At 32.0% G+C, this 16945-nt stretch overlaps 1 long non-coding RNA gene across 1 annotated transcript in view; it reads left to right on the forward strand.

Annotated features, from left to right (window-relative positions):
* The window catches only part of LOC119634588, a 168566-nt gene that overhangs the window by 86307 nt on the left and 65314 nt on the right, over positions 1-16945 (forward strand). The window contains exon 3 of the long non-coding RNA XR_005246967.1: positions 2403-2417. This is a non-coding gene — a long non-coding RNA (uncharacterized LOC119634588). The remainder of the gene's footprint in view (positions 1-2402; positions 2418-16945) is intronic.

The following is a 16945-nucleotide window of genomic DNA, read 5'->3' on the forward strand; positions in this document are numbered from 1 at the left end:
GTATTTTTAGACGAGAATTAAAGAAAAAAAAAAAAAAAAAAAAAAATGATAAAAAAATTTTTAAAAAAAAAAAAAAAAAATTTTTTATTTGAAAAAAAGATTTGTTTTCTTTTGTTTTCTTTATGTGTCATTGCAATTATTTTCATGTTGATTTCGGACAAAAGTCTCGTTACAAATGTCCTGTGGTTAAGATCTCTGGTCATCTACTGTCATCTTAAGGCAAACAAGCGAAAACTACTTGAACATTTCAAGTATGATCACTTTAGTAATATTCAAGCCCACACGCACACGCACACGCACACGTGCACGCATCCATATGCACATACACATGCATGCATCTATATAAACATATTAATATTTTCAAAATAACTTAACTGAACACTGATCCTCATATAGTCAAGTACAGCTGCTGTGTTCAGTTGAGATCTTTGCTCTCTGATGTTAAGTGTAAGTACACAAGAAAGATATGCACTTATCTTCAATTGTGCGAACACTCTGTGGGTGATATACAGAAAGTAAGTCTATGTTAGGCAATAAGGGTGCAGGTGGTCATTGAGAATCGAAGCATACGAAAAAACCATTATTAGGTAACTAGGAAACGAATACAAAGAGTACTTGAAATCAATTTAACAAACAATGAAGAGATTGTCTTGTAAATGTTTACAACATCAAGAATCGTTAATTAGAAAATAGTTTATCGCATTTTCTTTTTCCTTATGTTGTTTTTTTTTTTTTTTTTTTTTTTTTGTACTAAACTATTATTTACTGTAAAGAGTTGTATTTCAAGTGGGCTTTTATAAATGATACCGCCAAAGAGTGATCATAAATTAAGGAATTATTAATATAAAGAAAAACTCTTCAAGTACTTGAAAAAAATTCCTTTTAAAAGTATATATTTACGGATAATATTATAAAATACTTGAGAAAATGAGTTAAAGAAAAGATAAAAAGCAATTAAAAGTCAACACCTACTAATTCTGCAATAACAGGGATTTTCACTTAACCAGTTTATCGCCTCAAGTATTACTCGCTTACTCTCCCTCTCTCTTGAAACGCATTACGAAAAGAAAAAAAAAAAAAAAAACTGAAGCAAATCAGTTAAGTAATCTTTTAAACTCAAGTTTTAATATTTACTTTTTCAATTTAACCGTGACCCTGGCGAACAGCTTGAAAGTAATCATCGCAACTTCTGTTTACTGCAATATCGATAAACTCCTTCATTGTCCAGCTGAAATGAAATCGTCACTTTAAATTTATTTATTTATTTTTACCTCTTGACGTTCATCAAGAAGAAGATTTCAGTTTTGTTATTGATCAAATTATAGCGGAACAAAAATTTCAATAAACTTTAACGCCTTTCAATAGCAGGCTTCCTCTTGACTATGTTAATATTTGCTCTCAAGTTTCAACAATATGTGCTTTGAACTACAAACACAGCGTTATTGCTATAGAAAAGTGCATCATTCACCTGTAAAACAAAAAAAAAAAAAACTAAACCATATTTAGAGACCCAAGTGCCTACGACTAATGTAGAGTGCAAAAAAGGAATCCCACACCAAAATTGCATCCTTAAGTGAAATAAAGAAGAAGAAGAAGAAGAAGAAAACTTCAAACGATCCTGGAATTTGACTTTTTAAGAGAATTGTCGTAGAGAACAACTCAAGCGAAACCTGTTAACACCGTGATAACCTTAAAAGTCATTTTATAGAAAAAGATCCAAGCTTAACTGTTAAATGCATAGCGATGTAGATACATATCGTAATCTTTCGTAGTCGTTTTTTTTTATTTAAATTTTTTTATCAAATTAATTTCAAACACCAAGCGGAACTAGGATGCACTAGTTTGCTTAGCATGAATTAACTCGCAGTTTAGCTTTTAGTTTAGTCGACTGATTGGACAACGAGTAGAGGCTGTTGCAAGTAGGAAAATTGTTATTTCAAGAGCAAGATACAGTATTATCCCTACTATGCAGCTACAGATTGTTACTATTTTTCCGACCGAATATGAATTCCATGCTGGAAGGACCTTTGGTTCTATGTAAACATCTTTGCGAGCAAATATTGTTTTGACGAAACTGATAAGTGGAGATGGCGGTATCTTCAATCAGTCATGGCAACGTCAGACCCTACACATTTCTAAATTGCAGATTAGCTGCGAAGCTCTGACGCTTCTTACAGTGTTTAAGTGATCTTGCTTCGTTTAAATGTCTTTGATTACAACATTACCGCAGCTTAACTTGACTTTTAATTTTGAGTGAAAGAAAATTTAAAAAAAACAAAAATGTGACAAAATCTCTCAAAACGTTTTTTTCCCAAAATCGATAGCTAGTGAGCTGAAAAACTCTATTTTTTCTAATTTATTGCCAAATCGATTTTAATCAATTTTTTGTTCTTCTTTTTCAGATTTCTCATTATAAGGTAAGTCATTTTTACTTGTTATAAATAATTAGTTGATTAGTTTGGCAAACAAAAAAAACAATCGTTTTTTACATAAGTCACTACTTCTTTTTCTAACTACTGTTACGTTCATTATAATAAAATTTATTTAATGCGTATAATGAAAAAAAAATTAAATCTCACAAGAGAACATAAACATCGAACTCGTGCACAAGATAAGCTTATTATTCACCATAAAAGTGAATAAATATATATATATTTTTTTTTTTTTTGAAAAAAACAAAAAGGAAAATAAAGTTTGAACAACGGCAGCAACCCCTATAAAAATCACAGCCCATTCAATGGAGGAGGAGGAAGATGGGGATTGTTTGGAAGGGAAGAGTGAACAAATAAATAATTTTAACTAATATCAAATTTCCACAAATTCGTTGTCAACGGAAATGGGTTGGCTACAGAAACTGCCTGTGTCGTACCTAAGGGCAGAGTACTCCTTCGATTAGATTCATATGATCCCCACGTTTACGTTAACGATGAGGGTAATAAACGTTAAATAATTTTATTTGCTTACCAAATACTTGAATGGCATAAAAAGCAAACAAAGAAATAAAAAAAATAAAAAATAAAAAAAAGGGATAAGTGAATGGATCTCTATCGTTGAGGAAAAGAGAAACAACAAACAGTTGCTGCAAATATGTTTGAGAGAAAGACATTACAATATACCAGTAACAGGCATTTCACCACAGTGTCTGGCATATTAAAAGTATGAAATAGTCAATCTATCCCTTAGTCCTGGTTAAGGCTAAGGATTAATTCAATTTATGGTTTTCTTTCGGTATTTGAAAAATCATTTGATAGGAATACAAAATTATGAGCTAACCCAGTGCTTCTTTTTTTCGTCCCCCACTAAAACGTATGTTTTATTGACTTTATTAAATTTGATATGGTAGGATATGTATGTATGTCTTGTCTTTATGTCTGTCTGTATATGAGTAACCCAAGTAATAGAAGTATAAAAACTGGACTGGTAGAGTATTACTATTTGTTATATAAAAGGCAGTAATGAATTTTGATTGTTTACTGAAAACATTACATGGCCATCAATTTACCATCTAGTGGGGGGATAGCAAGTAAAAATGGCATAGCAGCAATCGTTTACAGGAAGCTCGAAATGAAATGGGTGTTGAAGCATTAACAATACCACAGAGAGAATGAATGAATAAATGAATTGTACACGATTTAGGTGTAGGTTGTCTCGAGCAGTTAATAAAATCCAAAAAAAAAAAACAAACATTGGGACAAAATTTATTTTTCATTTTATGATTTAATTGTTGCTGACGACTAAATATATATATGGTGGGTGCACAAGTTCTTTTTCTTCTTCGTTCATTTGTTTAACAAATTTGCAAATTCTTTTGTTTTTCACATTTGTTTTTTATTTTTTTTTTCTTGTTGCTCAGAGAATTATTGTCTCTGTCATCTCATCATAAGACTTAATGGATGGTTTATATGCTATACATAAGTAAGTAAATGTACTCGGAAGGGTGATGATTGCTACTCTAATAGTTTTGGCAGAAGATTTACTATTTATTTGTTATTGTTCTTTTAGTCATTGTTAAACTCTTTCAATGAAGCTTTTAACATTAAAATTGCTTGCATACTGCTAACGACGATGTATAGAAGGATAGAAAGACATAATGGTAGACAGACAGACAGACAGACAGACAGACAGACAGATATAGGCAAACGGCAGTCAATAAGCAAAGAATCTCACAACAACGTTAACAACGTCTGTAATAGTTACAGTCATCCCGCTTTATTTATTTTGTCAATTTGCGCGCACAACAAACAAACACACTATATACGCACTCGCGCTTATGCACATATAACACGCCACTCTTCGGTTTCTCGGTCGAGCATTACAAATCTTTTAAGAGTTCATTAGCAAAAGCTAGAAAAGTGATTTAAAATTGTTAACACCAAACAACAACGCGCCTACTCTTGACAAACATAAAAACAAACAAGCAAACAAACACTTTTTAAATTTTGCCCCGATATTAGTAAGTTACACACGCACACTCACACTCATCTATATATATATATATATATATATATATCTATTTATATATGTATAATATAAATTTATGTTTAACTTTACGGAAGCTTAACACAACAATTGTTCAGTTTGTTGTGTCTGCCAACAATAAGTAGAACTAAGAAGCAGTCAGCAGAGTCGGCTTAAGAAGATGCAAAAAACAGTAGAGTAACTATATAAGAAGATACGATAGTACGACAATTGTTTGCATTTGTTTATCTTTACTGCGTAGTGGCATTGTTGTCGTCGTTGTCGTCGTTGTCGTCTTCGTCGACTTTATAGAGAATCTGCCGTAATGCGTTCACTGCAGTTACAATAAATAGCTTTTACTGCTTTTACTGCCCTTTTACTTAAGTCTTCTAACCAAATAAATATATTCTCGGTTCTTATATATGTACATGTATATATATATATATATATATTTTTATTTTTTTTATTTTTGTACTCTATCATCTTCTCCTCTTCGTTCAGTACTTGTTTAGGTAGAAGCGCAATCAATTTGGAGACGCATTAAGTGTCATTTTGCAGCTGCTAATTGACATCGCATACAATGCTACAAAATTCTTGTCACTTTTAACGATTAGCTTTGTCTGTCACTCGTAAATAATATTAACGTTTTTAAAACAGTTTAACTGATTTAAAGAAATTTGTTTGGCATTGAACTTGTTACTGCGGTAATAATGTCGGAATTTCAAATGTAACAAAAAAGAAATGTCTTCTAGATTATGAATAATTGCCTTAATTGTCTATGCAAATGATGACTCATTAGCTATTATCGCTACTGCTAATTACGAACTGACTTTCCTGTCATAGCTTTATTCTAACCGCGATAAAAGTTCGCATAAAATGTGTCGTACAAAGACATCGTACAAACAAAAAAAAAAAAAAAAGACGGAATGGAAGGAGTAGTAGAAGGAATAGTAGAAGGATGGAAAAACTGGAGAGGTAAGTGAAGGAACAGATAGAAGGAAAAGGAAAGAAAGCAATAAAGCGAGTGAAAGAAATTGAAAGGGAAAGAAAGAGAGAAAGAGCGGTATGAGGAATGAAAAAGCACGGATAGGGAAGTTTTAGAGAAAACGAAAGGAGAATAGCTTGGTGCAGATCAGCTTTAACGAAATCTAAACTGAGATAATCAGCATTCAAAACTTGTCATTTTTGAATGCCTTTAAGAACTATTTATAGACTCCGTAAGAACTATTTATAGCCTCCGAGGGTGAATGGAAAAGGCAGTAGTGTTTATCCGCGTTCGAAGTGATAGGGATAAAGACCACGGCATGTACACGTTGTTCTAAAGACTGGCAGTACGGTAAACTAAAAGAACGATGAGTCGTGGCACTGTGTAGTGCGGTATGTGAACAACTCAAGGATAAATGGATGGGGGCACGGAGAAAACCGAACAGTCCTGTTAAAGAGCTTGACAAGGTCGAAAGTCGAAGTGGGCGAACCTCTTTTATTTCTGCAGAACAGATTAGCATGATGCTCAAGGATATCAACCGTGTTGGTGGTGGGCATTGTGCGAATATCGGCTGCGCTGAAGTAGATTTTGCATCGCTTTAAAAACATAGGCCTTTGACTGCATCTTTCGAAATTTCGAGTGCGTATTCCCTCTAACGAGCTGTTTTCCCCATAAAAAGCACAAAATCTGAAAATCCCGCAAACTCGCTTTTATTTAATAATTCTATTCAAATTAATTGATTTACAATACCAGAGACTAACGCGAATCATATATTGCGACATCCGAAACCCCGATTGTTATTGCCTGGAACGCAATACTTTCTTAACTATCTGCCATCGAAAATTTCGGATGTGGAGGCTGGCATTACCTTTTTAAAAAGTAGTCGAAATATATATCAGCAAATCGGTGTTTCAATTAAATTTCCCGATAGGCGGATGGTAAAAGGACACGCCTACAACGATGCAAGGCGTAAATATTAGAAACGATTCCACAAGACGAACTTTTTGTTTTATAAAAAATTATTATCGTTGTTTTTCAAAAGGCTTTTGCAGGCCGACTCATGTCTACTATTCGCCTGGATTCGGATGCTGCGAACTGAACACTTCCTAACGGATAATAAACTTGTCATACAATAATTCATTGCTGATGAATATAAATTTGATAATAAAAATTTTAAATGAAATTCGATAAAAACTTGATTGGCATTTGAATATATATAAAAAAGTTGTGCACACTTCCTTCCTTTCCTTACTGTAAACCAACGCGCCCAACCAAATCTTTACAACTCGATAACAAGGAAAAGTCAATTTAACTCGACAAAATGCTGTTTATGTTAATTCCTCTTTTTTTTTATGCGAAATACTTTCAACTAACAGCTAATCATCCCTTGAACGGTAAATATCCGCATTGGAATGAGTAAATGCGATAAATAGACGATATAAGGGATACGACAACAGCAACAAGAGCGACAAAAAAAAAAAAACACATTTTATTTATATTTGATGTTTGCCAAACAACACAAGTATGCAGGCATAAAGCCGCAAAACATTACTGCCAGCTATTTACACAAAAAACATTATACGACTCGTCCTCCTGCTCTTGAGCTCTGCCCTTGCATTTTCCCAAGTCTTATGTGTTCGTTCAGTCAGTCAGTCAGTTAGTCAGGATTTGCTTATAATTGAATAAATACTCCATACTCTCTCTCTCTCTCTCTCTCTCTCTCTCTCTCTCTCTCTCTTCCTAAACAACTTCTTTAGCATCATCATTAACAACACGTGAACGTTTCTCATTCTCATTCATCGGCGTCTTATTCCATATTATGAACAATGATAACAACTTTTGCTTATTATGATACTATTATGAAACAAGATGAGCGAGAGTAAGAAAGAGACTTTCCCCTCTCTCTTCCACCAATCCTCACGTACTACGCACTCTACTACCAGTTATATTAGCCCACCACCGTTATATTGAGTTAAATATTTCATAAAAAAAAAAAACAAACAAAATTGTTTTTTTTTTGTTTTGCTGTAAATTGTTCGTATGCTGTGAAGGGTGTTTTGTTGACAATTGTTTGCTAAAATTAAACACAACAGTAAAGTTTGACAACCCCTACCAAATGGTGAGCACAAGCAACCAAATGCTTACACAGATAAATGTTAAAGCATTTAATACCCACCTCGCATATCGTTTGCCATGCTTTGCCCTCCGGTTCCCTGCGGTATTTGTTCTAACATTAGCCACTTTGATGATAATAACGATGATGATTATGATGATGATGATGATGATGACGACGACGATGGCAATGATGATAATATTGTTGCGCTCATTGAAATTGTTTTTATAAAGTTTTTCTTTTTCTCTCCTTTTCCCTGCCTCTCTTTATTTTCCTTTCTTTTTTTTTTTTTATCAGAAATTTTCGTCTGGCAAAACTGTCAACACATTTTGTGACAGTAGTTAAGGTTAAATTGCTTAACGCGACGCATACACGATTTAAACGATTTAACGCATCAAACGAATGCCTGTCACTAATATAAAAACGATTAACGAGAGAACTCAAAGAAGAAGAATAAAAACTAAAAAAATGTTTATCACAATATTAAGAGAAACAAAGAGAGAAAAATATTAAAAATAAAGGGACTAAGTTATTACTCAGAGGTCACTACGAGAGAACGAAAGATTTACGGACTTTTATCCATAAATAATTTCTTTTCTCATTTATTAGCTTGATTGACACTTCAAAACGTTGCCCAGAATATATATGTATATGCATATGTATGTATGTATGTATGTATATATGTATATATGTATATTTCTTTTTATGGTTAATTATTAGTTAGTTAAGGGTTAAGGGATAAACTGTTATTTGCTTTTCACCCTTAATTGATATAAACCATATCCCTAAGCTCTAAATACATAAATTTTATTTTCAATGGTTAATGAGTCATTAAAACCTTTTGCTTTATTAGCGAGAACTGATCAGAGATAGAAATTATTCTAGGGTTGAGTGCGTTATAAAGGAATCAAATTTGTTAAGTGAACATTTTTAAACGATGAACAATTTTAATAAAATTCAATAAATGAAAGGGTTAATTTTTGCTATGTTATTAAAAGGATAATTAATGATCCTCATATATAAAATATTAATAAGAAGAAGAGAAAAAAAAAGAATACATGCAATGCAGCCACTGAATCCCATATTTTACATACATACATATATATATATATATAAATATATTTTAATGGCGTCGTGATTGTATAGCTGGAAGAATTGTTTCTCCTTCACTCAGAAAGTTTTTAGGGCTGACAATAATGTATTATATAACAAAGAATCGAAATGTTGATTTCGAAAAAAAATATTGAGAGATTTTTGCCAACAAGTTCACGTTTCACGGCTCGCCAGATTTTCTCGCTTTTGAAAGGGAACAGTTCAGTCTGTTTCGGTTTTTCTAAAAGCGGACTTGCATTTTTTCCCTCATGCCAACAGTCTCCGAAAATTTTTTAATAAGATTATGCCCTAAATTTGTATTATTCAAGCGTCCTCGACTACGGGTATGAAACTTTTTAAATGAACTACGACGCAAAGCATGTCTCCTTCAAAGTTAGGAAGCGTGTTATTCAAGAATAGTTATATTTAGCGGATAAGAGATTGTTCCGGGCAAGCTTCTGAAGCTTATTACGTTCGGTTGAAAGGCTTTACATGGAAGCATGCAATATAATTTTTTTCTCTTCATAACGGGGATTAACTTCCGGTTATTAATAAAATGTGTAAAAATTGCAAATTCCGGATATGGTTTGTAGCTATAAAGCCTGGGAGTTCTGGTTGTGTGGTCAAATATTTGCAAGTAAAGATAGAGATCAAGTAAAAACATTTGGAGGAAAATCTGTGAAGAAATTTTTTCTGTCAAATAGTGTTATATAGCTATCATATATCGGGCAATCATTTATGTCAAAAATTGATTTCACTTTGAATTCTGTGGCTTTTTGCCGAAAAATGACAGAATTTCGACACCGACGGTACTGCAAACTGACTAAACGTTATAGATGATTATTAAATAAAGTTTATATTGAATAAAAGGAAAATTTTGAAAAAAATAAGAATTCTTTTCATAGTTTTAATGGAAATGTTAAAACATATCAATCGTAGGGGAATGGCTACTCAAGTCATGTGTCACTTTGTCCTGAACGTGACTAAGGCCAGCTATGAAAGCGTAGCCAGCAATATGCGCACTTGAGAATGAAACTAATTTCCTCTCACTTAAATATTTATGGACTATGGTTTTGTCGATGGATTTGTGGATGGATTTGTGGACTTCCCTGCGCCAACGACGCGATTCAACTTTGTTTGCTTGTAGCAAATCCTCTTCGAATAAACTTTTCGAGAACTTTTTCTTTTACCACCTAATTCTATAGAATTTCCAAAAGATTCTTAAACTCTACATACCTGACCAGTTACGTAAGGAGTCTGTATGCAGATAAAGCATAGCATAGCATTACCTTACTTGCCTTCAAAATTTGAAACGATATTGTTTTCTAGGAAACAAGATAGCGTTCAGCTGGAGATATATGGAAGATTTTTTTAGCAATATATATGATAAACATTTAATGAAAAAATAAACTATAAATATGTATATATAAAAACATATATTTAAGAGCAAAGACCGAACTGTCATAAAAAATCTCCCTTTTAAGTTTCATTCTAACTTTTGTTGAAAAGTTTTGTCGATAATAATTGCTAAAGGCATTTAGCTGTTGAAAATGAAAACAAAGAAAAATTTCCCCGACATATATAAATAAATTTTTGTCCATGCGACCTGTAAGCGCAAGTACAAGTTTTTTTCTTTAAATAGTTTTATAACAAATTTTTAATTGAAAATTTATTAGAATTCTAATTTGTTGTATGGAGCATACATAAACAAGCACACACACATACGTGAACACATACGTGCAATTTGAGGTCTTCTTAGGCCATTGAAATGTTATCGCGACTCATTTGAAATTTAATGAGCAAAAATCACAAAAAAAAATTAATTAAAACTAAAATGGAATAAATTTAACAAATTCAACGATTGCATTGCACAGAGAGCGTTATATAGTGAAAAAAAGAAGAAAAAAAAAAAAAAAACATTACACAGAAGATTAAAGAAAAATTGAGAATCAAAAGATCTTTTTCAAGTCAGGCGATTAATATTTATATGGAATTTATTTATTAACTATCTATAAAAAGAAATAAAAAGCGAAAATTTTTTTCTTTTGATATTTCATTTAACAAACTGTAAATAACATTACTATGTAATATATGTATGTACACAATAATCACACATGCATATCATTTTACATCTATTCGTTGCTCTTTCATATAAAAATCTATCAGAGTAGATTGCGTTTATTTTCAAAATTTATTTACAATTTTTAGTTGCTTTGTAAAAATGTTTCTTTTTTTTGATTGAAATTAAAAATCGAAAATATTTACATTCACTTGGCCATGAATTACAACGAAAAAACAAAATATATATACGGGAGGGTCTATGGGTAAAGCTTCAAAAAGTTTTCCACTACTCCACTAACCAAAAGAGATACACTAAGTTCCTCAGCACGTTTGTGCAGACTTAGAAATGATCTGTAGATAAGCCATGAAAATTGTTTTAATCTTTAAGGAAATCTTTAGTGAAGTGAATTTAAATTACATGTGCTAACCGGTCCCTTTTCCAGTCATAAAATCCTAGTAAATATAAAAAAATTTTTTCTAAATAATCAAACCTAATTTTCTTCTTTTCATTAAATTCTGACCAACTTAAGTTCAAATATTACATAAGACAATTGAACCATGTTTAAAGTAATTAGAAAAGGTCAGAGAGGCCACGTAGTCTTATACCTTACGCCACTTATGACCACGGTGTGTTAAATGTGTGTTCGGATGTATGCAAAAGAGCTAAGGGTAGACCCATCTTTTATATAAAAAATCTAGAATATTTTTCTGAATCAATAGAATCACGTCTGTACGTCCGTCCAGCTATTATTGGCCCATGTATTGTTGTCTTCAATGCATACCTTTTAATGAAATTCTGTTTTAGCCCAAGGGCGCGCGATAATGGCAACGGATTGGATAATATCAATTTTGCAATCCGTCCACATCTTACTTGACGTTCAAAAAAAAGTGTATATATGAAGAGTTTACAACTTTTGATGGTTTCCGGTTGTTCGCAATACCAAGTAAGCGCGAAAATATTGGAGCTCTGTTAATTAGTTAATATCACGATATGGATGGATTTGGATGCTTGCTTCATCTAAATTAGAAAATATCTTACATTGTTTAACTAGGACGAAGTCAGCTACCAAATCCAATCATATCTTCATCCCAAACCTTTTACAATTTTTTACAGAGCTCTGTTAACAAAGTTAATTAGTGTAGTGTAGTTAAAGTATAATTTATCTTCTATCTACCTATTTAGCTTGGCTCATATGGATCAACATTTCAGGCTCGCTTCCATTTCAGGGTTCTGACGAAATGTAAGTCGTTCCAAGGTGGTAAGATATAATTTGTACGGGTTTATAATTAATGGAGTAAAAGTTCGTGAGCAAAAAATTAACTTTAGTAAATTCGGGCCATATGGTTTCACCTCTTGGACCTTGCCCTTGCCTCGGTTTAAGCGTTCTCATAAAAAATCTACAATTACGTGGCAATAAGGTATGAATAACTTTATGACAAAGATAATTGAAAGCGGACAATGAACAAAGTCATGCAGAGTATATAGCGGTCGTCGTTGCTCCTCCTATAATACTTTAAATCGTTTTATATTAAATACACGTATCTTAATTTCTAGACATGTTCAGTTACTGTTGGTTGATTGTAAGTTGAAAGAATTTTGGGTTACGGTATCTATGGCTTGATTATGTCTGTCTAACCGTCTATCTGTTTATTTCGAGCTCTTATATCTCTTAGCAACTTTGTGTAGAAAATTAAGTTTCTCTTTGTTTTTTTTGTTTTGTTTTCTTGAATCAAGTCAGAAGGCCGATTATTATCATTTAGATTAGTTTTAAAAATTCACAAACAATTAGCAAAAATTAAAATCTGAAATCTTAACTTGAATTCATTTCTGTATCAAGATTTTTTTCATCACAAACCGTATGAAAAAATGTATATAAAACCATTGTTTAGTAATAAAAAATATAAAAATCCATTTGCATTGATGTATTATATAAGCAGCTTGTGTATTTATTGCTTCACCGAATGTATATTTTATTTTCGATGTAATTTTTCGCGTTTATGCATATCAGGCCGACATTTGTTGTTGCCAAACGAATTAATTTGTTTCATTTAATTTTTTTTTTTCAATTTTTTTCCTGTGGTCTCATTAGTGAGTGAAATATTTATATTCGTTTCATGCCCATTATCAATTACATTTTATTATTAATTGCTTTAAATGCTTTCACACATACAAACATTTGCGGAGTGCGCACGTTCATTATAAGCTACTCTATAATTCAATTTTATAATTTATACCGACATACGAAGTACATACTAAGAAGAAATGAAAATAAATAACATGAAATGACGTCGGAAGCTTCGCATTTATATTTGTTCGATCCGTCCGTCATTTATTGAATTCGTTAGAGAAGCGAGACCTTAGGCAGATAATTGAAATTTGTTAGGTGCGTTATATATTTAATTCAATTTCTTGAACGATCTTAAAAATTTGGAAACGCAACAAACCGTAAGAGAAAACATTATTTACAAAAACAACAGCAGCAGATAATCTAATACTTGGCATATGGCTTCACCAATTAGGTGATGGAGTTATGAGTATAAGTTTGTCTCCTGCCCTCCACCAACGAACGTATGTATAAAAATTGATCTTAAAATGAAGTGCATTTCTTTCCCAAAAGCTTTCTACTGAGTAAACAGCAGAGCCAAGTTTCTTTTCAAGGATGAGAACTATCCTTTAAAAAAAAAATATTACTTTTTTGTTTGGCGACATCCAAAGTAGCCATCACAGAGTATTTCTTTTCCTTTGATTAAACTCTCGAAATTCGTCGCAGCAAATCGCTTAGCATATGCTGAGATAGACTATCGTACCGCGTCAAAGTCGAACTTGTCGAACTACGTTATTATTAAAGGAAACCCTAAGCTATCCTTAGCTTACAGAATCACGTCTACTATACAGTGCACATCCATAAACACAAGTGAGCATTAAAGGTGATTTTTTCCAATTATGCTAATAGAAGTTAATGTTGCAGCCAAAGACATCTAAAAGTCTCACCGGAACTGTTTGGATTCAAATTTTGCATTAGATTAGCCCAATAATTGCTGAACGAATAAATTTGTTTCATTTAATTTTTATTTGCTTTATTTTCTTTTTGTGTAATCTTATTAGTGAGCGAAATATTAATTTGTTTCATGTTCACTAACAAATAAAATTTTTTTCTTTAATTGCTACAATTATTTTCACATTGACTTGCATATGTAAATTTTGTCATCATTCTTTTATTGCTATCTTTCTGTACAACGCCATTGATGACGACGAATTCTAATGTTTCTTTTTTTATATATATTTTTTTAATTTTCCAAATTTTTCCCAGGATTTTAAGAAAAGTATCTATGTATATATATGTTTAGACATAACTCAAGGCCAAGATGCAAAGTCCTTTGTCTCAAATCATTCTTTTTTAAAATCCTTTTGCAGTCAGCATATTTCCAAACGTATACTTTGTTGCTTAGTGCTCGAAAAGATATACTACTACTAAGACTTTTCAAAAATCACGATTAAGAATCGAAAATGATGCTTGGTTTGAGCTTCCTAGGATATCCACGACTTAAAGACATTAAAGAAATTTTAGCATTCAATCGAAAAACCGTTTTTAAAATGATCGCCGATATTGTGGAAGTGTCTTACGAGTCACGCAAACCCAGTTTTCACGTCTGTGATGAGTGGCATCATGGTCCTCATAAGTGTATTCTAAAAAATGAGTGAGATGTAAAAAAATGATTTATTGCAAGTATTTTCGACATTTCGGAGCAAAATGGATCCTTAAGAATCAATGCTCTTCACGAACAGCTCGAGACTGTATTCAAACAAGATTCCCATCAGTGTTTTCTTTAATCTAGAAACTGCGTTGGCAATGCTGTGTATAATACTAAAGAAGATAGACTCTCGGAAGGGAAAAGGAAGAAATACTTTCTAAAGGAAGTTGCATCCGTTTCGATTACAACAACTTTCAACAAGTACGCGCACATCCATTTGGCCCATATTTAGCTCGCTTTTTTTTTCTAATTGAATATATGCATAGATGATTCACGTCAGCATTAAATGAGACGCGATCGTGTACCCATGATTACTGAAAAAGTTCATTAAAGCCGCTGCATTTTTTACGAATTCTGACAAAGAAGAAAGGCTACAGAAGTCCTTAGCAATTTATTGAAAGTGTTTGGTGAAGATATAGTTCCTGACGCAACAGACAGAAGATGGTTTGAAGAATAGATGATTGCGATCGTTATTATAAGCCATGCTCTGAGCGACCATCTTTGATTGACGATAACACTGTCAAGAGCTTGTTACAGCAAAATTCGTTTATGAGAACATCGGAGATTACGAGAAGGCTTGATTCAGCTCAACAAACCATTTCGGAGCGTATTCGGAAACTAGGATTTTGTCGCGTTTTGAAAATGGGCAGAACTTTTTGTTGGATCCCCATCATGTTGCTAAGTTCTGCTAAAAAATACTTTATATATAAATTTGTTAAAATTACGTCACCGCTGCTATTCTAACTCGAATTTTTGAATACATTACAAATTTTCCTCAAATTACTAACAAAATGTCTCACAGATGTCCTTTCTAAGTTATTGCATCGTTTTGTCATTGGTAGACGATGTACATCTTTCAAAAAAAAAAAAAAATAATTGTTTGTCTCAAAACCATTTAAGCCATAAAAATTTCATTATAAATATTCTAAAATACATTGCTTTCTGTATGATCGCATAATCAGTTTTATTATCATCAAACCAAAAATTAAAATCTCTTGACTTTCCGCCTCAGTGTTTTTTTTTTGGGGGGAGTTGTTGCCTTCACATCGCAAAAATTCCTCTTTGCAATTCACCACAAAAAACCTAATTTCCGTTTTCTTACCGGCTTTTTTGGCCATCTATTGTCGTTGTTGTTTTTTTTTTTTTATTTTTGTTAAACCATCAGCATCCTCATGCAGAGTAATAAAGAGATGCTGAAGTTGTGATAAGCTCAACAGCGATGCGCATAAAATCTATTCACCGAAACGTGGTGTGTGAGTGGCTATATGTTCATGAAAGAAAAAAAAAAAAAGAAAACAAAAATATTTTGATTTAATATACATCGTATGATATACGAAAGGGATAACAAAAATATGATGCTTTATTTTGTATTGATTTCTTTTTATTATTATTTTGTTTTTTGTTTTTTTTTTTTTATTTAATTTTTTCAAAGAGATAACAATAGTGTGATTATTTATCATTTTTATTATTATTTTATACGCATTGTTTCGGTCAATTTTTGTAAACATATGCATTTGTTTAGATACTTAGAGAGCAAACATGTGGAGAAATCCACTTTGACGATCCTAACGCTTTATGGACATAATTAAAAAGTCTCCATTTTAATTTAATCTTAGCATTCCCGAAAAGTGATTAAGTATCACGAGTAATGCTTACATTATTTACACGATTTTTCTGCAAATATAATACAAAAACTTGACTTGACTTACATTACAATTAATGATTATTTTCTTTGCTTAACTTTTATTTTCTTCATTTTCTTTTACTTTTTGTCACGTATATATATGCTGCAAAATTAATACAAAATCCGTAACCATTGAAATTAATTGCAATTGTTTAATCACTTAATTAGTTGCTCTCGGTATTAATTCTCTCTTTCTCTAACTAACTTTTCTCTATACTGTTTGTAAGCAATTACAACTTATACAACTTATATTAGTAGTAAAGCAAACAAAAAAACAAAGTTTGAATGCTTGAATATTCTTCTATATTAAGCACACACAACTTACCCTTTTTCCCTCTCTCTCCCTGTCTCCCTCTCTCTCTCTGTCTCTCTCTCTACCCCTCTCTTTCTATCTTTCTCTTTCTTTCATTTTCTCCCTCCTTCTATTTGTCTTTACCATTTTATCTTACATAAATGTGTGGTGATTATAAGTAAAAACACTCTTATTAGTAGACGTTTTGGCCCCAAATGAGGGAGACTCAATAAATAAAAGCATAAGTCGTTGTATTAGTCGTTGTTTAATTTTTTGCAAAAAAGAAATGCAACCCAAAAAGCTTTAACGGAAAGACTAAACAACAACAAATATACAGCAAAACTGAATTACACTGGAAAGCATACCAATAACAATGACAATTTTGTTTAAAAAAAACAACAACAACAACAACAAAATAAAAATAATAATAATAAAAAAAAAAAAAAGGAAACAAAATATTGAAATAAAAATGCGAGAAAAAGACAAAAGATTAATAGCGAGGAAGAA

This window comes from Glossina fuscipes, unplaced genomic scaffold, assembly GCF_014805625.2.
Source record: "Glossina fuscipes isolate IAEA_lab_2018 unplaced genomic scaffold, Yale_Gfus_2 3, whole genome shotgun sequence".
Lineage (NCBI taxonomy): Eukaryota > Metazoa > Arthropoda > Insecta > Diptera > Glossinidae > Glossina > Glossina fuscipes.